This window comes from Lampris incognitus, chromosome 7, assembly GCF_029633865.1.
Source record: "Lampris incognitus isolate fLamInc1 chromosome 7, fLamInc1.hap2, whole genome shotgun sequence".
NCBI classification, from domain to species: domain Eukaryota; kingdom Metazoa; phylum Chordata; class Actinopteri; order Lampriformes; family Lampridae; genus Lampris; species Lampris incognitus.
In genome coordinates, this window is record NC_079217.1 from 271792 (window position 1) to 285000 (window position 13209).

At 49.4% G+C, this 13209-nt stretch overlaps 1 protein-coding gene across 1 annotated transcript in view; it reads right to left on the minus strand.

Moving 5' to 3' along the window:
- Positions 1–13209, minus strand: part of LOC130116120 (gap junction delta-2 protein) — a 73891-nt gene that overhangs the window by 60230 nt on the left and 452 nt on the right. The window lies entirely within an intron of this gene.

Below are 13209 nucleotides of genomic sequence, written 5' to 3' on the forward strand. Positions count from 1 at the left end.
AGTAAGTAACTATTAAGAAAGCATGGCTCAGTCTGCTGGTTTAACCATCAGGCCTTATCTGTAAGTAAGTAACCATGAAGAAAGCATGGCTCAGTCTGCTGGTTTAACCATCAAGCCTTATCTGTAAGTAAGTAACCATTAAGAAAGCATGGCTCAGTCTGCTGGTTTAACCATCAAGCCTTATCTGTAAGTAAGTAACCAATAAGAGAGCATGGCTCAGTGTGCTGGTTTAACCATCAAGCCTTATCTGTAAGTAAGTAACCAATAAGAAAGCATGGCTCAGTCTGCTGGTTTAACCATCAAGCCTTATCTGTAAGTAAGTAACCAATAAGAAAGCATGGCTCAGTCTGCTGGTTTAACCATAAAGCCTTATCTGTAAGTAAGTAACCAATAACAGAGCATGGCTCAGTCTGCTGGTTTAACCATCAGGCCTTATCTGTAAGTAAGTAACCATTAAGAAAGCATGGCTCAGTCTGCTGGTTTAACCATCAAGCCTTATCTGTAAGTAAGTAACCAATAAGAAAGCATGGCTCAGTCTGCTGGTTTAACCATCAAGCCTTATCTGTAAGTACGTAACCATTAAGAAAGCATGGCTCAGTCTGCTGGTTTAACCATCAAACCTTATCTGTAAGTAAGTAACCATTTAGAAAGCATGGCTCAGTCTGCTGGTTTAACCATCAAGCCTTATCTGTAAGTAATTAACCATGAAGAAAGCATGGCTCAGTCTGCTGGTTTAACCATCAGGCCTTATCTGTAAGTAATTAACCATGAAGAAAGCATGGCTCAGTCTGCTGGTTTAACCATCAGGCCTTATCTGTAAGTAATTAACCATGAAGAAAGCATGGCTCAGTCTGCTGGTTTAACCATCAGGCCTTATCTGTAAGTAATTAACCATGAAGAAAACATGGCTCAGTCTGCTGGTTTAACCATCAGGCCTTATCTGTAAGTAATTAACCATGAAGAAAGCATGGCTCAGTCTGCTGGTTTAACCATCAAGCCTTATCTGTAAGTATGTAACCATGAAGAAAGCATGGCTCAGTCTGCTGGTTTAACCATCAAGCCTTATCTGTAAGTAAGTAACCATTAAGAAAGCATGGCTCAGTCTGCTGGTTTACCATCAGGCCTTATCTGTAAGTAAGTAACCATTAAGAAAGCATGGCTCAGTCTGCTGGTTTAACCATCAGGCCTAATCTGTAAGTAACCATTAAGAAAGCATGGCTCAGTCTGCTGTTTTAACCATCAAGCCTTATCTGTAAGTACGTAACCATTAAGAAAGCATGGCTCAGTCTGCTGGTTTAACCATCAAACCTTATCTGTAAGTAAGTAACCAATAAGAAAGCATGGCTCAGTCTGCTGGTTTAACCATCAAGCCTTATCTGTAAGTAAGTAACCATTAAGAGAGCATGGCTCAGTCTGCTGGTTTAACCATCAGGCCTTATCTGTAAGTAAGTAACCATTAAGAAAGCATGGCTCAGCCTGCTGGTTTAACCATCAAGCCTTATCTGTAAGTAAGTAACCATTAAGAAAGCATGCCTCAGTCTGCTGGTTTAACCATCAAGCCTTATCTGTAAGTAACCATTAAGAAAGCATGGCTCAGTCTGCTGGCTTACCATCGAGCTGTATCTGTAAGTAATTAACCATGAAGAAAACATGGCTCAGTCTGCTGGTTTAACCATCAGGCCTTATCTGTAAGTAATTAACCATGAAGAAAGCATGGCTCAGTCTGCTGGTTTAACCATCAGGCCTTATCTGTAAGTAAGTAACCATGAAGAAAGCATGGCTCAGTCTGCTGGTTTAACCATCTAGCCTTATCTGTAAGTAAGTAACCAATAAGAGAGCATGGCTCAGTCTGCTGGTTTAACCATCAAGCCTTATCTGTAAGTAAGTAACCAATAAGAAAGCATGGCTCAGTCTGCTGGTTTAACCATCAAGCCTTATCTGTAAGTAAGTAACCAATAAGAAAGCATGGCTCAGTCTGCTGGTTTAACCATCAAGCCTTATCTGTAAGTAAGTAACCAATAAGAGAGCATGGCTCAGTCTGCTGGTTTAACCATCAGGCCTTATCTGTAAGTAAGTAACCATTAAGAAAGCATGGCTCAGTCTGCTGGTTTAACCATCAAGCCTTATCTGTAAGTAAGTAACCATTAAGAAAGCATGGCTCAGTCTGCTGGTTTAACCATCAAGCCTTATCTGTAAGTAACCATTAAGAAAGCATGGCTCAGTCTGCTGGCTTACCATCGAGCTGTATCTGTAAGTAATTAACCATTAAGAAAGCATGGCTCAGTCTGCTGGTTTAACCATCAAGCCTTATCTGTAAGTAAGTAACCATGAAGAAAGCATGGCTCAGTCTGCTGGTTTAACCATCAAGCCTTATCTGTAAGTAAGTAACTATTAAGAAAGCATGGCTCAGTCTGCTGGTTTAACCATCAGGCCTTATCTGTAAGTAAGTAACCATGAAGAAAGCATGGCTCAGTCTGCTGGTTTAACCATCAAGCCTTATCTGTAAGTAAGTAACCATTAAGAAAGCATGGCTCAGTCTGCTGGTTTAACCATCAAGCCTTATCTGTAAGTAAGTAACCAATAAGAGAGCATGGCTCAGTGTGCTGGTTTAACCATCAAGCCTTATCTGTAAGTAAGTAACCAATAAGAAAGCATGGCTCAGTCTGCTGGTTTAACCATCAAGCCTTATCTGTAAGTAAGTAACCAATAAGAAAGCATGGCTCAGTCTGCTGGTTTAACCATAAAGCCTTATCTGTAAGTAAGTAACCAATAACAGAGCATGGCTCAGTCTGCTGGTTTAACCATCAGGCCTTATCTGTAAGTAAGTAACCATTAAGAAAGCATGGCTCAGTCTGCTGGTTTAACCATCAAGCCTTATCTGTAAGTAAGTAACCAATAAGAAAGCATGGCTCAGTCTGCTGGTTTAACCATCAAGCCTTATCTGTAAGTAAGTAACCAATAAGAAAGCATGGCTCAGTCTGCTGGTTTAACCATCAAGCCTTATCTGTAAGTAAGTAACCAATAAGAGAGCATGGCTCAGTCTGCTGGTTTAACCATCAGGCCTTATCTGTAAGTAAGTAACCATTAAGAAAGCATGGCTCAGTCTGCTGGTTTAACCATCAAACCTTATCTGTAAGTAAGTAACCATTAAGAAAGCATGGCTCAGTCTGCTGGTTTAACCATCAAGCCTTATCTGTAAGTAACCATTAAGAAAGCATGGCTCAGTCTGCTGGCTTACCATCGAGCTGTATCTGTAAGTAATTAACCATTAAGAAAGCATGGCTCAGTCTGCTGGTTTAATCATCAAGCCTTATCTGTAAGTAAGTAACCATGAAGAAAGCATGGCTCAGTCTGCTGGTTTAACCATCAAGCCTTATCTGTAAGTAAGTAACTATTAAGAAAGCATGGCTCAGTCTGCTGGTTTAACCATCAGGCCTTATCTGTAAGTAAGTAACCATTAAGAAAGCATGGCTCAGTCTGCTGGTTTAACCATCAAGCCTTGTCTGTAAGTAAATAACCATGAAGAAAGCATGGCTCAGTCTGCTGGTTTAGCCATCAAGCCTTATCTGTAAGTAAGTAACCATGAAGAAAGCATGGCTCAGTCTGCTGGTTTAACCATCAAGCCTTATCTGTAAGTAAGTAACCATTAAGAAAGCATGGCTCAGTCTGCTGGTTTAACCATCAAGCCTTATGTGTAAGTAAGTAACCATTAAGAAAGCATGGCTCAGTCTGCTGGTTTAACCATCAAGCCTTTTCTGTAAGTAAGTAACCATGAAGAAAGCATGGCTCAGTCTGCTGGTTTAACCATCAGGCCTTATCTGTAAGTAAGTAACCATTAAGAAAGCATGGCTCAGTCTGCTGGTTTAACCATCAAGCCTTATCTGTAAGTAAGTAACCAATAAGAAAGCATGGCTCAGTCTGCTGGTTTAACCATCAAGCCTTATCTGTAAGTAAGTAACCATGAAGAAAGCATGGCTCAGTCTGCTGGTTTAACCATCAAGCCTTATCTGTAAGTACGTAACCATGAAGAAAGCATGGCTCAGTCTGCTGGTTTAACCATCAGACCTTATCTGTAAGTAAGTAACCATTAAGAAAGCATGGCTCAGTCTGCTGGTTTAACCATCAAGCCTTATCTGTAAGTAAGTAACCAATAAGAGAGCATGGCTCAGTCTGCTGGTTTAACCATCAAGCCTTATCTGTAAGTAAGTAACCAATAAGAAAGCATGGCTCAGTCTGCTGGTTTAACCATCAAGCCTTATCTGTAAGTAAGTAACCAATAAGAAAGCATGGCTCAGTCTGCTGGTTTAACCATCAAGCCTTATCTGTAAGTAAGTAACCAATAAGAGAGCATGGCTCAGTCTGCTGGTTTAACCATCAGGCCTTATCTGTAAGTAGGTAACCATTAAGAAAGCATGGCTCAGTCTGCTGGTTTAACCATCAAGCCTTATCTGTAAGTAAGTAACCATTAAGAAAGCATGGCTCAGTCTGCTGGTTTAACCATCAAGCCTTATCTGTAAGTAACCATTAAGAAAGCATGGCTCAGTCTGCTGGCTTACCATCGAGCTGTATCTGTAAGTAATTAACCATTAAGAAAGCATGGCTCAGTCTGCTGGTTTAACCATCAAGCCTTATCTGTAAGTAAGTAACCATGAAGAAAGCATGGCTCAGTCTGCTGGTTTAACCATCAAGCCTTATCTGAAAGTAAGTAACCATGAAGAAAGCATGGCTCAGTCTGCTGGTTTAACCATCAGGCCTTATCTGTAAGTAAGTAACCATTAAGAAAGCATGGCTCAGTCTGCTGGTTTAACCATCAGGCCTTATCTGTAAGTAACCATTAAGAAAGCATGGCTCAGTCTGCTGGCTTACCATCGAGCTGTATCTGTAAGTAATTAACCATGAAGAAAGCATGGCTCAGTCTGCTGGTTTAACCATCAAGCCTTATCTGTAAGTAAGTAACCATGAAGAAAGCGTGGCTCAGTCTGCTGGCTTACCATCGAGCTGTATCTGTAAGTAATTAACCATTAAGCAAGGCCCATATATATGGTCATTCAATTAGCACTGCAGTCTTTGTGACTGGTCAGTCCATTATACTGCACACGGCCAGACCTAAAGACTGTTTCATTAGGTGTCCTGTCTTCTATCATGCTCCACTTCACATCCCATTATTGGAGATCAATACCAGAGATGTGGGAGGACCCCTCTGCATGGTTCTCAGTGCCACGCTGACCAGTCGGAATGCATGAATTGTTGTCAGCCTATACGGGCAGTGCTGGCGGGGCAGCATGAGTGATGTGTTGACAGTAGTGAGGTCGAGAGCGCTTCATCACAGTGCCGTCCTCGGGCTGTGTCTGCCAACAGGACGGGCTGTTCTGCAGTCTATCACATGGTTGCAGGGGACGTCTGGTCACACCTGGCCCGCGGCCCGTAATGGCAGGTATAAATCACAGGTAGCAGGTGAATACACATTTATACATAGACTCCCAGACACACACACATACAGATGAGACAAAACCCACCGGAGTGCTTACACACAGATATGGGCACAAAGCACATCAAAGTACATACTCCTTGGGTAAGTAGGTTCATACGTGCACATACGCACACATACAGACACGCACACAAACCCTGGCTTAGGTGGGACGCCTCCTGTGATCTTACACAAACAAACACACCAGCATGTGTTATCGTCCGCTAATGTGTGTGTGTGTGACTCATGTGTGATGAATTGACTCAGGCCTGCCGGCTGTTGTCACGGTGGGCTTGTGAGAACACACACTGGCCTGACTTAGGCACACAAGCCCAGGACACAACCTATCCCCTGCTTCTTTACCCTGACTGACACCTAAACCGACCAGTGAGCTTTGTGGACTGCGCTGCAGTGACCGGCTGATCTCAGGGTTTGTTGTGTTTGTTGTGTGACAGTCATGGACACACGTATGTAGTCCAACAGTTTTCAGCTTCAAATCACACCCATAGCAGGGACATGACATAACCTGGCTATGAACTTCAGTCTCTGCAAAGTGAATAATTAGGAAACGCTTCCCTGACCAAGCTTCTGTCCTGCAGAGGTGTCCCGGGTTGAGGGCTGAATGGTGACCCGTTTGGCAGGAGACTGGATAACCCCGCATGTGGCTCGCAGCTTTCAAAACAAGGCCTTTGCTCAGGCGCTCGTACGTGTGAACGGCCTTGACAAGACACGGCGTCTGTGCAGGGTCGAGCTGCGGCCTCTTGTGAAGGGCTGTCCTGCTTGTCTTTATGGCCTGACGACGTCACGGGCAGCTCCTCAGGAGACGTCTTTATGGCGCCCTGCCAACGCCATGCACACTGAGGCCACGCCTCTGCTCGCTTGTCTGTGAATACCTGTTTGTTCACTTCCTTTCCCTGCTCTCGCTCATTTTACTCATCTACTGATGTCTGTTCCCCGTCTCTCACACCACTCTTTCCCTCCCCCGGTCCTCAAATATCACCTTGTTCCACTCTTCTTTCCTCCTCACCTTTTTGCCTCTTCCTCTCTGATGACATCTCTCTCTCTCTTTCCCCATCCCTCTCTCTCTCTTTTTCTTTCCCCATCCCCCCTCTCTCTCTTGCCCTCTCTCACTCTTTCCCCATCCCCCCCTCTCTCGCCCTCTCTCTCTCTTGCTCTCTCTTTCCCCGTCCCTCTCTCTCTCTTTTTCTTTCCCCATCCCCCTCTCTCTCTCTTTTTCTTTCCCCATCCCCCTCTCTCTCTTGCCCTCTCTCACTCTTTCCCCGACCCCCTTCTCTCTTGCCCTCTCTCTCTCTTGCTCTCTCTTTCCCCATCCATCTCTCTCTCTTTTTCTTTCCCCATCCCTCTCTCTCTCGCCCTCTCTCTCTCTTGCTCTCTCTTTCCCCATCCCTCTCTCTCTCTTTTTCTTTCCCCATCCCCCTCTCTCTCTTGCCCTCTCTCACTCTTTCCCCATCCCCCCTCTCTCTCTCTTTTTCTTTCCCCATCCCCCTCTCTCTCTCTCGCCCTCTCTCTCACTCTTTCCCCATCCCTCTCTCTCTCTCGCCCTCTCTCTCTCTTGCCCTCTCTCACTCTTTCCCCATTCCCCCTCCCTCTCGCCCTCTCTCTCTCTTGCTCTCTCTTTCCCCATCCCTCTCTCTCTCTCGCCCTCTCTCTCACTCTTTCCCCATCCCTCTCTCTCTCTCTCGCCCTCTCTCTCTCTTGCCCTCTCTCACTCTTTCCCCACCCCCTCTCTCTCTCGCCCTCTCTCTCTCTCTTTCCCCATCCCCCTCTCTCTCTTTTTCTTTCCCCACCCCCCTCTCTCTCTTGCCCTCTCTCACTCTTTCCCCATCCCCCCCTCTCTCTCTCTTTTTCTTTCCCCATCCCCCCCTCTCTCTCGCCCTCTCTCTCACTCTTTCCCCATCCCTCTCTCTCTCTCGCCCTCTCTCTCTCTTGCCCTCTCTCACTCTTTCCCCATTCCCCCTCCCTCTCGCCCTCTCTCTCTCTTGCCCTCTCTCACTCTTTCCCCATTCCCCCTCCCTCTCGCCCTCTCTCTCTCTTGCCCTCTCTCTCTCTTTCCCCATCCCTCCCTCTCTCTTGCCCTCTCTCTCTCTTGCTCTCTCTTTCCCCATTCCCCCTCCCTCTCGCCCTCTCTCACTCTTTCCCCATTCCCCCTCCCTCTCGCCCTCTCTCTCTCTCGCCCTCTCTCTCACTCTTTCCCCATCCCTCTCTCTCTCTCGCCCTCTCTCTCACTCTTTCCCCATCCCTCTCTCTCTCTCGCCCTCTCTCTCACTCTTTCCCCATCCCTCTCTCTCTCTCGCCCTCTCTCTCTCTTGCCCTCTCTCACTCTTTCCCCACCCCCTCTCTCTCTCGCCCTCTCTCTCTCTCTTTCCCCATCCCCCCCTCTCTCTTTTTCTTTCCCCATCCCCCCCTCTCTCTCGCCCTCTCTCTCACTCTTTCCCCATCCCTCTCTCTCTCTCGCCCTCTCTCTCTCTTGCCCTCTCTCACTCTTTCCCCATCCCTCTCTCTCTCTCGCCCTCTCTCTCTCTTGCCCTCTCTCACTCTTTCCTCACCCCCTCTCTCTCTCGCCCTCTCTCTCTCTCTTTCCCCATCCCCCTCTCTCTCTTTTTCTTTCCCCACCCCCCTCTCTCTCTTGCCCTCTCTCACTCTTTCCCCATCCCCCCCTCTCTCGCCCTCTCTCTCTCTTGCTCTCTCTTTCCCCGTCCCTCTCTCTCTCTTTTTCTTTCCCCATCCCCCTCTCTCTCTTGCCCTCTCTCACTCTTTCCCCGACCCCCTTCTCTTTTGCCCTCTCTCTCTCTTGCCCTCTCTCTCTCTTGCTCTCTCTTTCCCCATCCCTCTCTCTCTCTTTTTCTTTCCCCATCCCTCTCTCTCTCTTGCCCTCTCTCTCTCTTGCTCTCTCTTTCCCCATCCCTCTCTCTCTCTTTTTCTTTCCCCATCCCCCTCTCTCTCTTGCCCTCTCTCACTCTTTCCCCATCCCCCCTCTCTCTCTCTTTTTCTTTCCCCATCCCCCTCTCTCTCTCTCGCCCTCTCTCTCACTCTTTCCCCATCCCTCTCTCTCTCTCGCCCTCTCTCTCTCTTGCCCTCTCTCACTCTTTCCCCATTCCCCCTCCCTCTCGCCCTCTCTCTCTCTTGCTCTCTCTTTCCCCATCCCTCTCTCTCTCTCGCCCTCTCTCTCACTCTTTCCCCATCCCTCTCTCTCTCTCGCCCTCTCTCTCTCTTGCCCTCTCTCACTCTTTCCCCATTCCCCCTCCCTCTCGCCCTCTCTCTCTCTTGCTCTCTCTTTCCCCATCCCTCTCTCTCTCTCGCCCTCTCTCTCACTCTTTCCCCATCCCTCTCTCTCTCTCGCCCTCTCTCTCTCTTGCCCTCTCTCACTCTTTCCCCATTCCCTCTCTCTCTCGCCCTCTCTCTCTCTTGCTCTCTCTTTCCCCATCCCTCTCTCTCTCTCGCCCCCTCTCTCTCTCTTGCTCTCTCTTTCCCCATCCCCCCTCTCTCTCTCTTTTTCTTTCCCCATCCCCCTCTCTCTCTCTCGCCCTCTCTCTCACTCTTTCCCCATCCCTCTCTCTCTCTCGCCCTCTCTCTCTCTTGCCCTCTCTCACTCTTTCCCCATTCCCCCTCCCTCTCGCCCTCTCTCTCTCTTGCTCTCTCTTTCCCCATCCCTCTCTCTCTCTCGCCCTCTCTCTCACTCTTTCCCCATCCCTCTCTCTCTCTCTCGCCCTCTCTCTCTCTTGCCCTCTCTCACTCTTTCCCCACCCCCTCTCTCTCTCGCCCTCTCTCTCTCTCTTTCCCCATCCCCCTCTCTCTCTTTTTCTTTCCCCACCCCCCTCTCTCTCTTGCCCTCTCTCACTCTTTCCCCATCCCCCCCTCTCTCTCTCTTTTTCTTTCCCCATCCCCCCCTCTCTCTCGCCCTCTCTCTCACTCTTTCCCCATCCCTCTCTCTCTCTCGCCCTCTCTCTCTCTTGCCCTCTCTCACTCTTTCCCCATTCCCCCTCCCTCTCGCCCTCTCTCTCTCTTGCCCTCTCTCACTCTTTCCCCATTCCCCCTCCCTCTCGCCCTCTCTCTCTCTCTTGCCCTCTCTCTCTCTTTCCCCATCCCTCCCTCTCTCTTGCCCTCTCTCTCTCTTGCTCTCTCTTTCCCCATTCCCCCTCCCTCTCGCCCTCTCTCACTCTTTCCCCATTCCCCCTCCCTCTCGCCCTCTCTCTCTCTCGCCCTCTCTCTCACTCTTTCCCCATCCCTCTCTCTCTCTCGCCCTCTCTCTCACTCTTTCCCCATCCCTCTCTCTCTCTCGCCCTCTCTCTCACTCTTTCCCCATCCCTCTCTCTCTCTCGCCCTCTCTCTCTCTTGCCCTCTCTCACTCTTTCCCCACCCCCTCTCTCTCTCGCCCTCTCTCTCTCTCTTTCCCCATCCCCCCCTCTCTCTTTTTCTTTCCCCATCCCCCCCTCTCTCTCGCCCTCTCTCTCACTCTTTCCCCATCCCTCTCTCTCTCTCGCCCTCTCTCTCTCTTGCCCTCTCTCACTCTTTCCCCATCCCTCTCTCTCTCTCGCCCTCTCTCTCTCTTGCCCTCTCTCACTCTTTCCTCACCCCCTCTCTCTCTCGCCCTCTCTCTCTCTCTTTCCCCATCCCCCTCTCTCTCTTTTTCTTTCCCCACCCCCCTCTCTCTCTTGCCCTCTCTCACTCTTTCCCCATCCCCCCCTCTCTCGCCCTCTCTCTCTCTTGCTCTCTCTTTCCCCGTCCCTCTCTCTCTCTTTTTCTTTCCCCATCCCCCTCTCTCTCTTGCCCTCTCTCACTCTTTCCCCGACCCCCTTCTCTTTTGCCCTCTCTCTCTCTTGCCCTCTCTCTCTCTTGCTCTCTCTTTCCCCATCCCTCTCTCTCTCTTTTTCTTTCCCCATCCCTCTCTCTCTCTTGCCCTCTCTCTCTCTTGCTCTCTCTTTCCCCATCCCTCTCTCTCTCTTTTTCTTTCCCCATCCCCCTCTCTCTCTTGCCCTCTCTCACTCTTTCCCCATCCCCCCTCTCTCTCTCTTTTTCTTTCCCCATCCCCCTCTCTCTCTCTCGCCCTCTCTCTCACTCTTTCCCCATCCCTCTCTCTCTCTCGCCCTCTCTCTCTCTTGCCCTCTCTCACTCTTTCCCCATTCCCCCTCCCTCTCGCCCTCTCTCTCTCTTGCTCTCTCTTTCCCCATCCCTCTCTCTCTCTCGCCCTCTCTCTCACTCTTTCCCCATCCCTCTCTCTCTCTCACCCTCTCTCTCTCTTGCCCTCTCTCACTCTTTCCCCATTCCCCCTCCCTCTCGCCCTCTCTCTCTCTTGCTCTCTCTTTCCCCATCCCTCTCTCTCTCTCGCCCTCTCTCTCACTCTTTCCCCATCCCTCTCTCTCTCTTGCCCTCTCTCACTCTTTCCTCACCCCCTCTCTCTCTCGCCCTCTCTCTCTCTCTTTCCCCATCCCCCTCTCTCTCTTTTTCTTTCCCCACCCCCCTCTCTCTCTTGCCCTCTCTCACTCTTTCCCCATCCCCCCCTCTCTCTCTCTTTTTCTTTCCCCATCCCCCCTCTCTCTCGCCCTCTCTCTCACTCTTTCCCCATCCCTCTCTCTCTCTCGCCCTCTCTCTCTCTTGCCCTCTCTCACTCTTTCCCCATCCCTCTCTCTCGCTCGCCCTCTCTCTCTCTTGCCCTCTCTCACTCTTTCCCCATTCCCCCTCCCTCTCGCCCTCTCTCTCTCTTGCCCTCTCTCTCTCTTTCCCCATCCCTCCCTCTCTCTTGCCCTCTCTCTCTCTTGCTCTCTCTTTCCCCATTCCCCCTCCCTCTCGCCCTCTCTCACTCTTTCCCCATTCCCCCTCCCTCTCGCCCTCTCTCTCTCTTGCCCTCTCTCTCTCTTTCCCCATCCCTCCCTCTCTCTTGCCCTCTCTCTCTCTTGCTCTCTCTTTCCCCATTCCCCCTCCCTCTCGCCCTCTCTCACTCTTTCCCCATTCCCCCTCCCTCTCGCCCTCTCTCTCTCTTGCTCTCTCTTTCCCCATCCCTCCCTATTTCCCTATCTCTCTCTCTTTCCTTATCGCTTTCTCTGGCTCTCTTTCCCCATCCCTCTGTTTCTCTCTTCCCCCCTCTCTCTGTCTCTCACACACACGTTCTCTCTCTCTCTCTCGCTCTCACTCTCTCTTTCTCCCCCTGGGGCAGGAACGACCAGTGCGGTTGATGGGTGCCACTTTGCTGTTGGCGTCTCGTGAATGAGAAGCTGCAAAGGCTAACTAGTCCTTCTTAACAACATCAAGACAAGCACAACAACGCCGACGGACTGTCCGACTGACGGGGCGCTCGTACGACGGGACCTGCTTCACATGAAAACGTCCTCTCTGGCGTCAGCAACATATACGTATAGCCGCGTACGTCCTTTACTATGGGAATCTGTCTGACATTTATCTACTCGTTCATTCAGACATACTACCACTGCTCAGGGTGACTCAGTACCCGGAGGATTTGTGTAACTGCTAATCTAGACTGTCTCCTATGACCCTATTATGACCCTATTATGACCCTATTATGACCCTATGCTAAACACACGCGTCAAGAAACAAAAACCAAACTCGGAAATGTCTCCTTTACTCAATGCAACATCATGGACCATGTTGTCTGCCAAGCTGCTGGGTCTCCGTGCCCTGGACCGCACTGCTTTATAAGCTCTAGTGAAACGTGCATGGATAAGTAGACGCGTTAGCCCTTGGCTAGCGGGTCGGACCCTTTAGTTGAGCGGTTAGCAATGTCCACCGTGGTGCGGGAGATACGGGTTTGCGTCCTGGCTGTGGTAGTTCCTGCAGTTGCCCCCCAAATTTGCTATTCTATATATACATATATATATATATATTTAATTCTGCAGTCTAGAAAAATGAGATTTCCTTACTAAATGCAAGATGCAGAGGCCTCAGCAGTGGGTGTGAGTCCCGGCTGCCGTGACCTTCCGCTGAGGACAGGGGCAGCAGTTGGGTATTTTATTGCCTCCTGAAAAGACATCATATGTTACAGAGGGGAACAAACAGAGAGAGCCGGAGAGAGGTCAGGAAGGAGACAGGAGAAACAACGGGGGAGCTCAGACGAGGCGTGCTCGAGCCGTGATGTGATGACTTCCAAAATAGAAATGACATTAAAGTGTAAGAGACTTTGAGAGAAGGAGGGAAGGGGAGGTGCACGTTAGAGGCAGTAGTGGGAGGAAGAGCATGTGGAATAAAAAAAACAAAAAGAGCAGGCCTTTTGTTTCTTTTTAAATAACAAAAATACAATAATTACAAAATGGAAGTGGTGCGGTCTTCTGAGGTGAAGTGTCAGCCGAAGACCACATACTCGTCACCCTGTTGTAAAAGCCTTTGACAGCCCGCCTCTGTGTTGGCCAATGGCGTCTCTTCATTTTACCCACGGGCTCGCCCCTCCCATCCTGCTGTCACTCAGACAGATTAACAAAGCCAAAGCCCCCTCACCCTGCAATCAGCCACTTTGGACCAGGAATCACTAACTCAAGGCCTCAAGGCAAGGGGTGGGGGTGGGGGTGGGGTGGGGGGTCATTTTCCATGTGCCCGCATGCTTTACATGAACATACAAATACAAATTCAAACACAAGAACACTCACAAACACGCCACCTACTGGTATACTGGGACTGTAAACCATGCTCGATGGTGTTTAAGCCCCCAACCTACTCTTCAAGGCAGCGCAGCATGGAAGGCACTCCCCGCCCCCTACAGTTTCAGCCAATCACAG